Genomic DNA, 13,975 nt, shown 5'->3' on the forward strand with positions numbered 1-13,975 from the left:
ATTTCTTACTTGATAAAACCCGAATGTTTTTAAGTTTAAGTCAAATGGAACAAATATTTCTGGTGTACGTGCGCAATCACATGTTTCAAGAATTAAATACAACATACCTGATATAATAGTTGAAACTATTCATGCATTGTGGGTGGTATTATAAACATAGGATATGGGTAATTCTGCGTAAAACATATCATCTTAAAGCCATAATGTACGATTTCCGGCAAAATTTAATTTTGTTATTCTTTTATACCCAAAATGCTGAAATAATATTAGTAAGAACTGCCGGGAAGGGGTTCTGTCCATTTTAAGCTAAAATAACAAAGTAAAGTCAAAGAAACACCACTCGCTACCTTGGCCGTTTAACACGGAGTTCTATGGGGAACTTACAGTCATAATAAACCTTATGTCAAAATTACCCTGTTGACCCACAAACACAACAAATTTGGCTGATTCCATGTAGTTGTAAGTTTGGACATGTTTAAACATTATAAATATGCCAAAAAATCAGGATTGAAAACAAAATTAACCAATTTCATATTATAAGATCGTACATTTTGACTTTAACCATTTCGTTTAATTATACTACAGAATACGGGAGGGTATTATCGGATGATTCTAAACAAGGCGTGCTGGTTATTCTATTATCGGGAGTACAGCATCCAATGTATGTAGAGAATAAAGGAGGATATTCTCATATGATTATACAAGTAAAATGCAGGACACGGTATATTTGATCATTTTATTTTGATCCATCAAAATTGGGAATAATATTTCATCAGCTCCACGCCAAATTAACATAACAACAATGTATATACTACCCACAAGAGGAAATTCAGGATCAGCAATTTAGACAGTTCACGGTTGAATCTGTGGAGGTCTCTCCTTAAGAAAGGGCAAATATGAATAGATGGCAATCACAAGAAACTGTACGATTCAGCTTTGATCTTGGTCCGTAGTTCATTCCGATCCACTACACCAACTCAATCAAATATTTAGTTATGACACTTGATCAAACCTACAACTACTGTGACTATTGTCAATATTTCATATGAAACGTGACACCAGATTGAGTTTCATACACAGACATGCTCACTTTGCTTTTGCTAGTACTTTATAAAGTTGAAAGGTAGACTTCGAAAATAGTGCAGGTTCATTTTGAATATGGAATCATGAAATCAATCTAGATCACACATTGATTAACCAGAACAAAGTAAATTGATCATGTTAAGGGGCGACAATTTGAAGAAGAACTGAAACTGAAGTTTTAACACTTTTACGAAATGACACCGACTGTCTCTCCTCTCATTTTAGATGGGGCCTTACTTTCAGAAGTAAGGTTAGGATCCGGAATGCAATATTTTCTTTGATCACGGAGACTGCCATCCGTGAAGAAAATACATTCTCTAATCCTGAATTTAAATAGGTACTAACATTTTTACAAACAAACAAACTTTGCCCACTTTTAAACTATATTTTTACGACTCTCGCGGAAATAAGGCTGTCAGTGATAAACTTCTTTGGCTATATCGTTAGTATTTTAAAATGGTTGCTATTTGTTGGTTTTACTATGGTATTTTTAAAATCATTTGAAAATTGAAGTACAATCAGATGTTATTAATAAATACTCAAGCTCGAAGTTAAGTCGCTTACTCTCTTCACAAGGGTGACGATAGTTCAAGCAAACGTGCAATATACAAAGTTAGGTAACAAATAACACTTGACATTCCCAATGCAACCATTCAACAAACAACTAACATGCTTTTTTAACATTTTAGTGAAGTTATAAGTAGAGTGAGCTTTTAAAAACATTCTTATCTTATCTTTTGTAGAATTTTTGCAGAAATATTTCATATAACATAAGTCGTGTTTGCTCTCATGTCCACCGATCGGATTTACAAGTCGTTTTTAAAAACATTCTATTTGCCTCTTGTTGTTAAAAGTTATAGTTCTGTTATCACATCAGCGCGTAAAAGTGCCTCTTGTTAATGTCCATTCTCTCACTCCCCTGAAATCCCGGTTTTAAACAAACATTCAATATCTTGTATCATATTTTGTATACAAAGACCTTTATAATCCCAGGCAAAGTATTTTCTTAATACTCTTCAAGTTTCTTATTGGTCTATACACGTATTTGTTTTACGTAGGTGACGAGACAGCGAATATATCGCCAATCGTGTGTGACACTTTGAGTGTAATTAAGCATAAGGTGTCTGACCATGGTTTGTCCGCGCGATTTAACTTATCGCTAAATGTAAAGGGACATGTCAACCTTCATGCAGCGATTTTCAACTGCTCGGTGAACACCTATTTCTTTTTCAAAATGTCCATTAACTCATCTATGATACTATAAGGTAGGTACTGATTGGATGTATCCTTTTGATTAAGTAATTAAAGAAGGTATTAATATGGCAGATGCACTTAAGTGGTGCTAAGTGGGTGAATCAGTTTTTAAATAAGCATTGTCTGGCAGGTTGAACTGCAGATTTCGGAATTGGCAGTGTTTGCGTTAATTTGTGGACAAATTGGTCTAATTAAATTCATTGCACTTACATTAACAGATCTTATGCAATCATGTCAGTGATTTACTTTCAGAAGCTTACTTTTATGTAAGTGCTCCGGCACAGAAATCACAGAGAAGTGAGTGATTTTCTTGTTTTGGTTTCGGCTGTGACTTTGTATATATATTTTTGTTTTAAAACATCCCGGTAAAATTACGAAAATACGGGTTTCTTTGAAGTAAATTATGGTAGTACGATTGAGATCTGAATGTCGGTTTTCTATTACACAAATACTTAATGCGATCGTGTTGATTGACATCAAGAAAAGCATTCTTCGACTTATCATGAATCAATGTTGAAGCATGTTTTTGCGCGCGGACTTGTCAAGACCTGACTCCTTTTGCAATTATTTTCAAAAAACCGAGTGTTCCATCATGACCATCATTTTTCGTAAAAACACTGACCAATTTTGAAATATCGAGTGCCCTTTCAAGAACAATTGAACCAATATAACGTTTGTGCCGTTGGTCTTCCGTATGTTCCTCATATACACATACAATCTGACGAATGTTAAAAAACATTACTATGATATACAACATGCCAATCTTCGATCGTTTTGTATTTTTTTTATAATATTTAATGTTTTGATGTTCATTTCTTATTTTAAAATTTGATAAATTGATTGATTGATTGATTGATTGATTGATTGATTGATTGATTGATTGATTGATTGATTGATTGATTGATTGATTGGTTGATAGATTGGTTGATTGATAGGTTAAGCATTAAGTGGCATTTGAATGGCTTAGGTACAAAAATTCATACTCAGCATCCTCAAGTCAACCTTCATCTATACACCATTGGACACTATAACATATTTGGCTCATAAAAAGCTTAAGTTGAACTTCGCTGACCAAGAACTAAATTTTATCTGACTTCCTGTTTACTTTCTCTAGGTGCATTTGACAACATTTGAATTTAATTGAGGTATATAGTTACTGTCAAGTAGAAAAGGTTGAACTTGTAATAGAAGTTGACATCATTCACATTTCCCGCAATGCAGCAGCTAGACAGTATGACGAATTGAGTTGTCAAAGCTTTGTACTGTATTGTAACCTTTATTTTATGTCAACATACAAGTGTTATCTGTGTGTGTTTGGATGTGGATGGTTTGACGTGTTTGCACTTTCGTGAGGCAAAACACGAAGGTTTCTGTTGGAAAAATAAACACGTAAATGCATGGTCTATAGGAGTGGAAAAATTACCTTGTTCTTCGAATAGAAACTTTAATAGCACAGACCACGCGGACGACATCACACAGGCGACATCATACGCTGATATTACTTAATCATAGACCATATTCCACGTTCTTGTTGAACTTTCGTTCTCTTCCAACTTGCTTAGATTTTTGGTGAAGGGTTCAAGAGAATCAGTCATTTCAAATATTGACTTTTAGTTTTGGTTTTGGTCACGTGGTTTCCTATTATCCTGCCTAAGCTCTTGAGTGACGTTATTATCGATATCTTTGTTTGTACCCTTTGTGAGAAACTTCACATTTTTAGCAAGTTTCGGTTTTCATTTTAGTTTGTTATATAATCGGAAATCTGGAAATCCCCATCAACCTCCTCCTCCTCCATCTCATCTTCTTCTCTTTTTTCTTCTCCTTTTCTCATAAGAACATATAAATTTTCGACGGATACAATAATTAACATTAAAGTGATTGTGAGACAACATTGGGTAATTGGGTCTTTAAACGATCGGCATTGTCTCAAGTGTTATTTACAGCAGTAGGCAGTCTAGTCGAGTCCCGCTCAGACGAAATATAATCTGATATAAAGTGGTCATCAGATCAGATTAATTGTCACCCAACCTGTTCAAGGACATTCGGTGAAATAGGAAATAGACGGGTTGATAACATCATATTGGTCATTAACAATTAATATTTGGGAATGACTCGTTCCACATGTAAAATCATATAATGGCTGCACTAAAGCATACTACGAATACATAGACGTTATAATGTAAAACGTTTGGAGCTGTTATGCGGATTAATTTGGAACTTTGATATATCACGACAAGCATTGGAATTTATTTTATCTCTGATATTGACAACAGCCTATTATTTGATGTGATATGACCTTAACTGGGTTAATGGCGTCCAAAATAGGCTACGAGGTCAAAACGGCGCCCATTCTGGACGCCATCGTGGATTTCTATCACTAAGCTGCCATACTGGAATGGCTATCATAGCAATTCATGACCCCTAGGTTTAAAACAAAGATGAGATTTACCCCCCCGACTGGTAGCAATACCTTGAATTTCAGGCGTGGGCCCATGAACTATTATGTAGGATTGATGAGATTGTGTATTATGCAAATAATGTATATCTGTTTTTTCGTAGTTACTTCTGCACCTTCTTGTTGTTGTTGTTGTTTTGAAACAAAAGAAAAAAAGAAGTGTTTGAAAGTAATACTATAAACAAAATGGTACAATCTTTTTAATTTTGTGCCAATTTTTCAAAAACAATAGGCCGGAGATCACCTAGTCTGAAAATACAAATAAACCGTACAGGCATGAGTATTAAGTTTCAAAACAAAATCAGTGTAAAATTTCTGACCACAGCATGTCTATTAAAAATTGCCTGTATTTTATTGTCTACATGTTTGCACCGGAACACTTATTCCACAACATTCTTCAATTCTTACCCTTGGATACAATAACTCCACTGAAGCTTATATTGGTTTTTGTAAATGATATATTGTTATACATCCAGTTAAACAAAGCTAACACAGAATACAAATCACTAAAAGATATTTCAAACAACACTATCAAAATTAATATCCATAGTTTGTTAATCTTATTGAATTAGCACTACTTAAACTTCCTTCGAAAGTCTGTGGTAGGATAAACACTTACATCAGTCAGTTGTCACGGCGCTTGCTATTCAACTACTCCTCTATTTGCCAAACGCGAAGTGTTTCTGGAATGCTGCTAAAATAAGAAAACTTTTACACTTTACCGGGGGAGCGAGTTGGCGCAGCGGTTGTTCCCTCGCCTTGCACCACTGAGGTCCCGGGTTCAAGCCCTGGCGCGACCCAAGGACTCATGTGCACTTGGTTTATTCCGAGTCCATGCTCGCTCTCGCAGGTTTTCTCCGGGATCTCCGGTTTCCTCCTGTATCGCAAAAATCGGTGATCAGTTGCTTAGTTATCAAAAACTACCCGACGGAATTTGGGGAGCTGCACAGATAATTGGTGGATGTTACAATCTAAGTGCTGATGGGTTTGCGCCGTTCGGCAGCAACTGGCCTATCTAATGAGATCTGATTGTGATGATTCATCGGGCAGCGTAATTTACAGTGCTTTGAGTCCTCTAAGATCTGGAGAAAATGCGCTATATAAATCCAATTTTCTAATTCTAAAATAATCTAATTTTAATCTAGCGATGAAGTGATTGATAGAAATAAAGACATCATTTTAGATGTTTCGCATGCTAACCATTTTAATTTTTCCATTGAATATTTGGACAGAGTATATCACATGTGATTTCACAACATATTGACTTGAAAGTGTTGAAGTTTAAAAAGTAAGCAGGGAACATGAGCATATTGTTTATATTGTTTGATATTTTCCAATAAAAAACGGAATCATTTCAGTATTATCATTGCAGGCAAATCACTCCTTGGATTAATTTCACCGGCATTATTGGACATTTCAGGGCAATACAAAATCAATCGAAGCTACTTACTTGTTTGTACAATATTTACTAATATAAAATTGCTAAGGCATTAGAAAACAAATCCGAAATCGTAAGCAGTACATAACGACAGAATGACAATAACATGACAATATAACAATGCAATGCTTTACAATGTTTGGTTCCTTCAAAACAACATCTAAATGTTTATTTTTGTAATAATTGCTGTAAATTTAAACTTTAATAATAATCATTTAGTTTTTTATTGAGTATAATCGATGTCATTTCACACTACAATGGTAATAATGAATGGCTATCTAAATACGGTTCACCAGCTTGAATAAACATATATGATTTCCACTTAATTGTGTCTACAATTTATATTTTCAATTATGAACAATTGAATAAGACATTCAAGAAAAGCAAAGAAAATTTGTAATCAAACCGTAATTTGCCGAAATGATCGGTTTTTGGTACCGAGATCAACCTAATCGGAGTATAGGATAAGCGAGCTTTAACTCATGTAAAATAAACGTTTGTGCACAAGTCTCATCTGTAACATGTATTCTGTACAAACCGAGAATCAAGCTAATGGTGACCTGTTACAATATTATGGACGTTACAATAACATATATAGAAGAAGCACTCAGTAAGACATATTGTGTATACACTCGACATAAGAGTGGGCCAACCGAAAATATATCATCGACAGAATCATTCGTGGTAAGGTTTAGTTACATGATAGGAGTGCTGAAGGTCTTAATGATATAACATTCATATATGGGGAGTCATTTGGTATTCCGTATTTACCAAGATGGTTTAAGTTTCAAAATTTCGACCGCCGTCTAGCGTCTGCAGGGTTGGATTTTGGTAGAAAGGTCATCGATTTATTAGAGGGGCAGTGAGAGTGTACTGAATGTTGAATTTGAATACACAAGAGTAACAACACAAATATCAACCGTTCCAACGTTGCATTATATAAACAATTCAAGGAAACTTTCGTTGCATGGAACCTCAACTAATAGTTGAGTTGTTCATGGTAGGCACAAAGTTTGGTTATAAGTGTACATCCAACCCCAAGAATACCAGATATTGAAGAGAGTTCAAATTTATCAGACAATGGCATTTTATGAGGCAGAAACATTTAAATAAGTCAAATTCGTTTTTCATTATAAGTGCAGAGTCAATCAAATGTAGATACACGATGTAACAGTGTGCTTATTTGTGCTTTTAAGGCATGCCAGTTTGATGCCTTTTTATTTTTGTCGATGTTTCATGTTTCCTGGCATCCTGAAATAAGCTTGCTGGAGGAAGTGAAGATGGGAAATATAAAATTGCAGTCTGAGCTATTTACCTATTTCTGTTCGCTGCAACAAGATTATAGTCCCTTTCCTCTTCCTTTAATGTCTTAAACATAATAAAATTTTAAAAAAATGATAAAACAAAAACAAGACTCTTGTTTTTGTTTCATCATTGTTTTTATTTGATTATGTTTAAGGTAAACATAACCAGCCTTTCAACGGTATAAAATATCCTCAACAACATAAATGAAAAAGCTGTGAATAACATTTATGCACATACTTTACTGTCGGTGCTGGAATTTCGCTTTATAAAAATTTTGCTTTAGGCTGGTATCAGGTATTTGTATTTATCTTTTTTCAATTATTCTTGTAAGAATGCTTCTTTGGATGATTATTTGAAATTGAATTGGCTTTGGCTCAGACCACATAAGAAATCTCCGTTGCATATCAAAAATAAATTAGGACATCCAGGGTGATATGGATGAACGGTATCCTTGGTTGGATCCGTGAAATAGGCATTATCTTTTGTTTTATTTTTCAGCTGAAGGTATGTTCTTCATTCATACTACGAGCATTTATTTCTACTTTTCAACAAGCAAAATAATGTTCAATAAGCATAATAAAGGTAAGGGTAATATAGAAAATGTCCAAGAATAATAATAAAGATAATGTAAGAAATGTTCAAGAAGAATAATCAAACGGATACGGGAATTCCAATCCAACCAATTGAAATGAAAACCCTATTCAATGTAGAGGTTGAAAATGCAATAAACTCAATGAACAAAAAAACAAAAGTGCTGGGGTGAACGACGTAATTACAGGACAACTGCAACCAGCCTGGTCTCTCTAATAATCGTTATATTCAATCTATATTGCACTGAATATACGGCATAAATAGCGCCCTCTGTTGGTGAAATGTTACATTGAGGTTACTGTTGTTCAATGTTACATCAAAGTTATTGTTGGTCAATGTTACATTAAGGTTACTCTTGCTTTGTTGCCCTGCGGGGCCCTTCTATATTAGAACTTCATTAGTAAAGAACTCAACTATAGGAGTTTCATGCCTCGGGCTTGCCGGCCCTGCGGCCTTGGTGTTTTTGTTGATACTGGGAAAGCGGTTGCTGGGGCGATCGGGTCAGCCCTAGGTACATTCTCCTACGCCCCCACTTCGCTTCCCCATAGCTTGGACAGTGAAACTGCCTGTGCGCTAGGTTTCCACTGATCTCCCCGCTAGGTTGGAGCAGCTATATTCCCTGGTCGGGTAAATTGTTTGGCGATTGGCGATGCAATGCACATAACAATTATGAAAGTTAAGAGTTTGTCCGTTTTGAGCTGTGAGTAAAGAAATTTGGCCAGGTAAACTTTTTGCAAGCCTCAAACTTATCACTTCAAGTAGTGAAGATAGAATTTGACTTTTTAGCCAAGTATGTCAAAACATACAAGCCTGACACTCTTTTCATGTTAGAATTATTGCGTAAATCCATTATTTCATCAAGAACTAACGATTAAAAAGCTTTCTCTGCCTTAAGTCGCAAAGCATCAGGGTGCATGGACTGTTGTTGCTCTTTTGCATGTCGATAGCATTGCTAGCCCAAAGCACCAGTCGAAAGCACTCAAACGAGGAGACGAATCCCGATGACCTTCTATTTAATTTTGTTATTTACTAAAGCAAAGGCTTTTGTAGTATTTTTAATGTAAGAAAATATATTGCAACCATTACTACACAATTTATAATATTTCCTGCGAAGTAGTAAAAAATTGTTCCTTGCTTCCTTGCTACAACTATTAAAGGAAGATTATATAGAAGGCTGGCGAATTATGCCCCTGTCATACTACCATGCCACTTGCCGCTGCGGGAAGCGGAATGACGTAATAGCCAATTGCAAGCCTTGATTGTGTCCGTCTGTCTACAATGCGAGTGCGTCACGCCGCTCAGCGGCAAGCGGCATGACAGTATAAAACTAGCATAAAGCAATGTTACACACCTTGATCTGATACTTGTTAACGGAGGTATTTCTAACAACTCGATATATCGTATGATTCATTATTTTGAATTCGACAACTTCTGACTTCAATTAACTGCATCCTATAGCCGACCTAAGGCGAAGTCTCGTATTATTGTGTAATCAGTCCAATTTAATAAGTTTTGGTTTGCCATCTCCGTCTTGAAAATTACGAATTTCAAGATAATGTAATGCTCGTGGAAACCTTTATCTGCTGATGGATGACAAAATGTCATGTTTTATCTTTAATGTAATAACGAATTTTCTTTAACATGACCAACTTAAAGTGCGTTCCCTTCAATAGTTAACAACTAATCGATGTTTTGAGGCTAGCTCTAGTAAATCACTGTCACAATATCTATATATATGTCTATATATATGAACACAGTCATATGCTCAACTATGCATTAACTAATGTGGAGTATGATATCGAATGCCGAGTGAAATGTCAATATTCAAAAAGGGGCCGCTTCGTCGGGAAGGAACTCATCTGAAACAGCTAAGTGAAAAACATTTATGGCAAAAGAAGCGTGAGGATTGTTAATGTCGTTTTGATGAAAAATTTAATGAAGATGCTTGTTATTTTTCAATTAATATTTTTTCACATAATTAAATTAAACCGAATTCCTCTCCACTTGCTAACGGCAATCGATTGATTATGACCAATATATTGTATCAGGTTTTGTTTTCTTTCAGAAGAAATCATAAAGGCGTCTATCTGATATTGGTAGATCCATGGTCACAATGTTTAATTGATGATATTGTTCGTGCATCATTTTGAAATTGAACGTAATTTTATTATTTTTTATAACTTTTGTTAAAAGTGAATTAGTCTGAAAAGTATTAGAACAGACCTTAATTAAAGATGGATCACCTGTTCGACAGCCTCATCCCCCTTCTTTTCCTATTAAAGGAGAGATGTTGGCATCAGAAGAAATCGCATACTTTTCTCATAATCCCAGTGAAATTGTAGGCCCAAATTATATTCCGTTTAGATGTTATGAATCAAAAAGTGTTAACCTCATACCCAATTGTGGTTTATCACACATACCTTTCTATGGGCCATTGTGAAACACGTTTTTACTTCTAATATCAAAAGGGCTAGTGCAATTTACCTCAACTGCATTCAAAGTTGTATGTATTGTATATTCAAAAAATATGACCACCTGCGTTACAATTTTCAAATATTGCTAAATTTGGTCGGTGTTCTACCACAAGGCAGCTAATGACGCTTCTACCATGTGGCAGCCAGCGAAGCTACTTATTTCTTTGCCAAACATTTAGTTAGTTCAAATAAAAAATCCATGGTTGATAACTAGTTTACAGATCCCAGCAAAAAATAGGTCAGGTCAGGGTGTGGTATTTAAGACGCCCCCTTCTCATGTTTTTATTTTCTATATAAATGAAATGAAATGTTTATTCTGGACTGCTTTTACCTCGGTATATACCATAGGAGAGAGTATTAGCGTGTTTACAACACTTGCTCCAGGCTTAGCGTATAATTTTGAGACCTATTAGATGCCTGCTATATGGCCGTTGTTAAATGAAGATCAGAAAAGATGTTGGGTGTCCTGTATGTATGATTTTATTGCTTTAAATTAAGTAAACTTTGGACATTACATATTTATAAGCTATCGGTATGATTTTTTCTGCGCAATAATTATATAAAAAGAGGCGCCGTACAATACAAAATTGAGTACGGCTATTCCAAAGTGAAAATTATGCTTATCACCTGAATGGAATATTATGATCCGCAATTAGAAACACAACTTTAGTGAATATAATATATAGTTTGTGATAAACTTAATTAGCGTCTCTGCCTGTGTTGATAAATGATTATCTGATTAAAATTAATATCCATCTCTTAGTATTTTTGTTAAATGTGTTTTTATTTTCTTATTTTCTCTTTGTTCTGATGTATGTCACTTTTCTTCTTTTCGGTCACTTTCTCTCAGTCTTTCTCTCAATTTCGTTCATTGTTTGTCAATCGCTCCTTCACTGTATTTTAGTCTCCCTAATATTGAAGTCTATCTTTCTCCCATAACGTACTTGAAAACATTTATTCACCAATGATTGGATGTCACCTTTGTACATATTGAACTCTGTCAGAATATGGATGATTATAGTCGGGCAAGCTTCCTGTGCATGTAAGTGATCCGATCCATGCATAATACATTATATCCCCATCTTTTAATCACACCTCAAATTCACGCCTATTTTGTAGTTTCTTGTCTTTGTTAAATCTTCAAGTTTCTATCTTTCTGTCGTAATATATTGCGGCAATTATTATTCGACTGCCTTACTTGCTCGGTGTATATCTGCCCTAATCAATTTCTTAAATCGCCCTCTTTTCGCACGAAAACGCAGTTACAGTGCAACGTTAGTGCAATAAATCATTGAAATGATTAAAAATAGAACAAGAAAAACAGAAAAGAAACAACTAATGGATAGGAATTATGCGTTACGCCTGTCCCTTTATTAAAGTTAACTATTCAAATGACACTCAACGCACGTGATTCCAGATGAATATTACAGCATAATCAGGATAATAGGCTGGTTCCTGAGCTGGTTGGTTACTCCAATAGGCTGGTTCCTGAGCTGGTTGGCTACTCCAATTGGCCTTTGAAGTCCAGTCTGATTGTTGGCAAGCTTTATCATACAAACTCTAATATTTTCATAATTTTCATAATGTAAATATTAGAATTTCCACTGAAGATATTTTTTTAATTTTTAATTTTTGGCTTCTTTATTTGGCTTGTAACAGTACAATGCGTGTAATAACCAAATTTTACATTCTGTACAGATGAGATTGACTTAATTAGGTAGGTCCATCAGGGGAGATGAAATTATTTTGTGCCGTGGGAGATATCAATTGGGGAAGAAACGTAAGAGCATTTACCTCGACAGTCCTCGAGCAGTGACATGTAATTATTGGGCAGGTCAAAAATTATATGTATCATTATTTCTGCACAGTTTTGTCCATGGTATTTTAGATTTGTAGACATTGTTGGCTTATTTTTGGCGGTGGATTATTTCGAGTCTGCTTTCATTTCAATAGAAACGACCGATATCGGCGAGTAATGTTGTTAAAACAATGGCACAGCAATGCACTACCAAGATTATCAATATATGACACTCAAATTAACACTGGATAAGATATCGACATTTCTCTACATATATTGAGATGCTGGAAACTACCATGCGAAATTTAACTTAGCATTGTCTTGTTTACACTTTGCAAAAGGCTATTCCTGTATTGGCCGATAACATGAAAGCCTTAAGCAAGTAAAAGTTATTATCGAATAGCATGCATTAATATCATATTATCATTGCGCTAAGAGCAGAGTGATGTAGGTAATAATCCAAAGGCCATTGTCCTTTTGTGGGATAACTTCCAGAAAATCATCAGGCGCGTAGTGACATAATAATAATGATGATGAAATATTCTTCTCAACTGAGCTAGATATTGACCTACCGCTATAACATTTCGCGCGTAGGGCTCTATACTCATGGAAATGTACTTCTTGCCTTCAGATCTCTATACACAACAAAACCGATGGGATTAAACGTAACGTCACCACCACGACAGCAGAATAGCAAACAGTTAGTCTGGTCCAGGCCCCCAATGGTTTGATTCTATGGCTCTTCTGGAAAGTATCAAGTGGCAAAAAGACTGACAACCAAAACAACATAATAAAACTTGCCTTCACTATCCATCCTTCTACAGTTACCTAGTTTGTGTTTACTTCTGACTGGTTTACATAAAACTGGATATCTTGCATAAGACGTGATCTGTCACAGTGTTTTTCCTCTCACTTCAAGTGAGGCTACATTATAATATGCTTTACGTTGTCCCCGTCATTTTTAGGGGGTGTTTCGTTACCTACATTAGTGTGTAATCATTTCTGTATTATGTCTTCATTAGCGAACAAATTCGTTTTCTTATGTATTCCTTCATAAATAAGAATTTATGAATATTCCCCTATAAAGAAAATATTACCATTAATTTGTCACCCTTTTGCATTATGACTACGCAATGGATTGAGGTCAAAATTGCGAGTTCAATTAGTTCACCATCTCATCAATGTCAAACATTAAAATCTTTCTCAAGTAGTAAATCAAGTCTACCGGGAGTGAAAAAAACCTGCACAAAAGGTTTGAGCACCGACATCTTCGTAAAATTTTATTCCAATAATGCAAGCTCAGGTGTTTGTCAAAACGTCTTTTAAAACAAAATGATGAGTATATCTTCACTACACATACGTACAGGTGAGTGCAAGTGGGAAATACCCGAAGGCAAAACTATTCCCTTGTCATAATTATGCGCATATGTCTCGACTGAACATCATGGTAATAAACGGTTAATTCTACTCATGAACCTCGTAGACAGCACTATGTCCCATTCTATCATGCTACTTATGGGTTCTTGGAGTTTATGTCGCAGATATAACCAAATGTGTGTTAAATATAAAAAACATTG

At 35.2% G+C, this 13,975-nt stretch overlaps 1 protein-coding gene across 1 annotated transcript in view; it reads left to right on the forward strand.

The window, feature by feature from the left end:
* LOC140172083 (tachykinin-like peptides receptor 99D) overlaps positions 1–13,975 on the forward strand; it is a 256,849-nt gene that overhangs the window by 44,218 nt on the left and 198,656 nt on the right. The gene's annotated exons all lie outside the window — the stretch shown is intronic.

Source organism: Amphiura filiformis, chromosome 15, assembly GCF_039555335.1.
Source record: "Amphiura filiformis chromosome 15, Afil_fr2py, whole genome shotgun sequence".
NCBI classification, from domain to species: Eukaryota; Metazoa; Echinodermata; class Ophiuroidea; order Amphilepidida; family Amphiuridae; genus Amphiura; species Amphiura filiformis.